We start from the raw sequence: 6,413 nt of genomic DNA, 5'->3' as shown, positions 1-6,413 counted from the left end.
CCTACTGCTTGCTTAGCATGCATCCAGAGCTGCATGCTGTAGCGCGTACCTCTAGCTAGTAATACGGGTAGGCCCTACACTGTACCAGGGAGGTGCTACTGTGCTATCGGGGGTGTACAATCAAGTACAGAGGATGGCCAAACACAGGTGCATGCAGGCAGCGAGCTACACAAGCTCAATTTGGGATCGGGAGCATGCAGCAGCGCCCTGTACAGTTATGTGTTTGTACATCGTATGCACACACGTGGGATACTGTGCGCGCGGCGGTGTGCCACTAGTACATATGTATCATCTCAGAGCATTGGACATGAAAACTCTCCATTGTGGGATTCTTGCTCGCAGTCATCAGCAGTATCATCATCTGTCGCGAAATTAAGAAGTCCTTCGTTTGAGTTGTTTCCAATCACGCCCCTGGGCAGCTAATTTCAACAATACAGATCTACCCCCGTGCTTTAATTACCTTCTTTTTGAACACAATATATACTTCAACACATAGAGAGCAAATTTTCAAAATTAACAATTGCAACAATTCCTCCATCTCCCCTTCTAGTTTTTATGAATTCCAAACGGAAATGTTCATTGTGATTCTTTAGTTTGTTTTATCACCGGATTTGAATGGATTTATATGTCATAGAGATTGAATTAATGCCAATGGTAAAAGTGATGATAATAGTAGTGATAGGAATATAAGAATACGATTATTATTATGATTATTGTTATTATTATTATTATTATTATTATTATTATTATTATTATTATTATTATTATTATCATTATTGTTATCATTATTATTATCATTATTATTATCATTATCATCATCATCATCATTATCATCATTATTATTCAATTATCTTCATCACTACAATGACACGAAAATGACGACTACAGTAATGATGATGATTGAATGATAATTGAATTGAATTGAATTGAATTTATTTATTCAGCATAAAAACAACAGAGAAAGGCATTGATGAACAATCATGACAGACACAGAGAAAAAACAAACATAACTTTGGAATACATAAAGCTGAAAGGGAAGCAGCCAACGAGGAATTAAGTTAATTAATCTGGCTGACCCAGAAAATCCATTTTAAAAATGCATTGGTGGAAAAATTTTCATATTTATAAAAAAAATGAGATGAACAGATATACCGTTGCAAGACAAAACATAAAGCAATACAGCATGATACACAATACACTACATTTACATTACAAAGACAATACGAGCAAAGTGAGTTATAATCATTAGATAGAATACATGTATTGCCAGCCAAGCATAATCAAAAACTTAGGAATTATAATTTTGTATAAAATTCTCCTTAAGTTTACGTTTGAATACATTAAAAGAGGTAACTTTACGAATATCATCTGGTATTGAATTCCATATAAGCGGACCTTGATAAAACACAGATTTCTGAAATAACGATGTTCTTACTTTTGGGATATGAAAATCATCAGCGTTTCTGATATGATATGAATGAATATTGCAATTTAAGGTGAAATAATGCATCAGAGAATCGGGTAAAAGCTTTCTATGCCATAAAAACATAAGATTACCTAAAATATACTTATATCTGTCATTACAACTTTAAAATCTTTTGGGAATTAAAAATTGGTGAAGTGTGAGCTAAATAAGTTGAATGGTTTATAACCCTTATTGCACCTTATAATGACGAAGATAATGATGAGCCTTTTATTATTAGGCCCTATCGTTACTCTTATCATCACCATTATTAATTGTATTACCATATTGAAATTTTGATATGAATTGTCACCAAAGAAAGTCAGTGCAGAATCATAGGGCATGCTTACAGGTACAGTCGATGAACCTCATTGGTTCCTGCTTCCTGCCGTACATGGTCACTATACCTCAAGCAAAAAAACAAGCAAAAAGAAAAAAAACTAAATAAAACAAGACAAAAGGTCACTTCCGGATTTCATCAGCTAACAAGAGAGAGAAAAAAGAAAGATCTTAAAGAAAGGCCGTTTCCGCGCTTCCAGCCCGCATGTCAAGCTTACATTCTATTTCCTGGTGCCACTTCCGTGGTGAAAAAAAAAAGTGGGGAGGGGGGGGGGGGGCACGGGTACACAGGGCCAAAGTGGTTATATACCTTATCATTCCTGTATTGTGCAAAAAGTGCCCCCCCCCCCCCCCTTCCTTCTGCCGGCCCTGATCTTCAGCTTACAACTTTTTTCCCTCTACCGAATTGGTCCCAGCCTATAGCTGTCCTTGCAATAATATAGATATAGCTGTCTTGCAATACACGTTTAGTCACAGGCAGGATCTCCCCTTTTAGCCTTTCAAAAACAATATTATCTGGGCCTATTTATTTATTTGTCTGTTGTTTACTTATTTTGTTTTATTCATTATATATTGCGCGGTTGGCCTGTCCACTTTTGTAAAACTGCTTTCAAAACGCACCCTGCAGTTTATATTACAGACATCAACATGAAAATACAAAATACAATATTCAAGTATATCAGGTAACATTGTACACTATACAAACATCTATAGAGTGGATCAATGATAAATATGCCTAAGTATCAATTTAGCCACTGCCCTGTTTGGGTCTGCAAGGTAGACTGCTTTAACATTTATTAAAGTCTAGGACTATGTCCCTGATGATAATAAACTGAGGTGTAATAAAACCCAAGGAGAAAGAAAGCTTTCGTCTATTTCATAGGGATCATGGTTCCAGCCGCTCTATTAATTATCATGATTATTTTGTATGTGCGTGTGACATGTCGACCATTAGCTGATCTATCTCTATGTAATGATCTCGACACGGCAGAATACTGACGTGCTTTATCTCATATTCTTAAATCCAGATATTATTATATACCTCTTGTATTCCATCCACATTTCTCGGCCAGTCCACCCCCTTGATTTCCGAGAAAGATGTTTGAGCTTTGTGTGAGAATTATGCCTCATATCATCAGGGGAATTTCGGACCTGTCAGTTAAAACTTAGTCCGAATAGAAAGATCATTTTTGTTTAAGCGCAAAAGTGAAAATTGGATCTAAATCGGATAATTAACATTTACTGAAGTTGTGAAGGTTTTGATTATGTTTTGCAATTGTGAGCTGATGATCAGGTGATTGTAATCACCTTACAATTTTCTATTCATTAGTTGGGTACAAAAGAAGACTGACGACAGTTTAAATGTTTCTGCTTTAAAAGTTCCAAACATAATGTCATTTTTCCCTGATCAGTCAGATATAAAGATTTGAGACTGGGACATGATTATACTGCGTTTGAAAAAAAAAGAAATGAAAATTTTAAGATTTTTGGTTCAAACAGTAACGGGCTAATGCTGATAAGCAGAAAACCACTGGGTTGTCTGTGAAAACCACTTGCCCTCCGCAACGCATTCTCGTGGGGACCATGTTCACATTCCACACGCGCCATATTTTAAGCACACTCCTCCATGTTGACACTTTCAAGGATTTCTACTCTCTCCCGCCTCCGTCCCAAAACATAGGATTTTCGGCATAACTCTATCTCATAAAGGACCGAGCAAGGTACATTCCAAAACAAGCGAGTTTCAGTTCCAGCCTGGATCTCTGATAAAGTACGCATTCCTTTATACACATTCTATAAATTCTGACCATTCCTCGAATCACAGCATCTTTTGGAACTCTATTTTGTGTATATAGTCTGCGAAAGAATTCTATGTTTTACCCTATATCAAGGTATGCACACAATCTAATATTCTATGTTTCTTGTTATAGCTTTCACATAATTTGAATTACCTGAATGCTTTATCTAAAGAGTTCAAAGAAATACATATATTAATAACTTAAAAATATCTATTGCTCTGACGAATCAAGAGACTTTTGGAGCAGAGACTTTGGAAGGGGACTTTCTGTGGAAAGATACTTTTGAGCCAAAGTCTTCTTGTCGTGCAGTTAGACAAGTTCAGTGGTTAACAGTCATTGTAGCAACTCATGTGGATCATGATTGTGTATGTCAACGGAAAGTAGACATCTGCCAAGCTAGCAGCTCGCCCGTAAATAAATTACGCTCTTCTACTTGAACTCCATGTTGTACCTCTCTCATCGTAATGGTGAATTGCCTGAATGCATTTGCATCTTATTATAACTAAGTCTCTTCCTTTTGCGAAAAATCTGTCTATTTGGGGGTATAATTCCCGCTCGGCCTCCATCCTGCAAAAACCCCTGTAGTAATCTCGCCCATTTTCCCGCGCAATATGGCAAGTATGAGGTGATAACATCATCACTCACGCTTGTTTGCATATTCATATTGACTGTCAAGAACTGTTGAGTGAAAATTAGCGAAAATTCACAATTTAATAGCTAATTCTTTTCTTTTTTTTCCCAATTTGGATCATATTTTCACTGATGTGTGCTTATAAGATTTAACTTTATACATTTGTGTTTATGATCAGACCATAACTTCAGCTCATATGGAATTACAGTATTTCTTCATACATAGACATCAGACAATTTACTTTGCATGTTTTCTAAGTATCGGCGTACAAACAAAAAAAGTTGAATCAATGTTTCGCCTGTATAATTATGTTGAATCGCCTGCACTGTACTAAGTGGTTGTCACTTAATCAGAATATATATAAGAGAATTAGTAAATTATTCTTCAAAGTCACAGCAGTGTGTTAAGGAGTCCAATTTCTACTGAAATATACACTAAACATCATTACTCCTTACATGACATGCTGTGTAGCTACAGGAAATCTCGTAGAAAGCTACGTACGGGTAAGCTCCTGGCAAAATCTTTAAAATCTTATCTGTTTCTGACGTTCAGGGAGATTAATCGTAAAGTGCATCAGATGCAAACTATTATTACACGTGTATTGTTATATTCATTCATCTATAGCTATAATCCATCTAACCATGGACCTACAGTATAGGTCCATCATCTAACTATGTCTTCTATCTATCTATCTATCTATCTATCTATCTATCTATCTATCTATCTATCTATCTATCTATATCTATCTATCTATCTATCTATCTATCTATCTATCTATCTGTCTATCTATCTGTCTATCTATCTATCTATCTATCTGTCAATCTATCTATCTATCTATATATGTGTCTGTCTATCTATCTATCTGTCTATCTATCTATCTGTCTATCTATCTATCTATCTATCTGTCTGTCTATCTATCTACCTATCTGTCTATCTATCCATCTATCTATCCGTCTATCTATCTATCTATCTATCTGTCTGTCTGTCTATTTATCCATCTATCTATCTGTTTTCCTGTCTATCTATCTATCTATCTATCTGCCCACCCATCTGTCTGACTGTCCATCTGTCTAATCATATATTCATTAATCTCGCATATTATTCTATCTATCTATTTTTCTTTCTGTCTATCCATCTATCTTGCTACAGTATGAAGGGGTTTTGTAGTAAGTAACAGGTATCTATCTATCTATCTATCTGTCTGTCTATACCTATCTATATCTATCTATCTGTCTGTCTGTCTGTCTACCTATCTATCTATCTATCTATCTATCTATCTATCTATCTATAATCATGTATGTCTATACCTATCTATCTATCTATCTATCTATCTATCTATCTATCTATCTATCTATAATCATGTATGTCTGTCTATACCTATCTATCTAAGTATCTATCTATCTATCCATCTATCTATCTATCTATCTATCAATAATCTGCCTGTCTATTTATCCATCTATCTATCTGTCTGCCTGTCTATCTATCTATCTATCTGCCCACCCATCTGTCTGACTGTCCATCTGTCTAATCATATATATTCATTAATCTCGCATATTTATCTATTTTTCTTCTGTCTATCCATCTATCTTGCTACAGTATGAAGGGGTTTTGTAGTAAGTAACAAGTACAAATGTATCTATCTATCTATCTATCTATCTATCTGTCTGTCTATACCTATCTATATCTATCTATCTGTCTGTCTGTCTGTCTATACCTATGTATGTATGTATGTATGTATGTATGTATCTATCTATCTGTCTATCTATCTATCTATCTATCTATCTATCTATCTATCTATCTATCTATCTATCTATCTAATATCTATAATTATGTATGTCTGTCTATACCTATCTATCTAAGTATCTATCTATCTATCCATCTATCTATCTATCTATCTATCTATCTATCTATCTATCTATCTATCTATCTACCATCTATCTATCTATCTATCTATCTATCTATCTATCTATCTATCTATCTATCCTGATCATGTATCTATCTATCTGTGTCTGTCTAGCTCAGGAGGTAGGAGTGAATCTCTCTCCCACCTCCAGAGCTCTGCTCTGTCTGCGTGATCTGTCTGCTACAAACTCCCGGGGCAAGCGTTGAGTTGACAGGCTCCAAAATACTATACTACTGCAAAAACAGCTATGCATGCGCTTATTCCGCCCTCGGTATTCTA

This window comes from Diadema antillarum, unplaced genomic scaffold (assembly GCF_040938485.1).
Source record: "Diadema antillarum isolate AM-2024a unplaced genomic scaffold, OU_Dant_1.0 seq00000201_RagTag, whole genome shotgun sequence".
Lineage (NCBI taxonomy): Eukaryota > Metazoa > Echinodermata > Echinoidea > Diadematoida > Diadematidae > Diadema > Diadema antillarum.
This window is presented reverse-complemented; position numbering follows the sequence as displayed.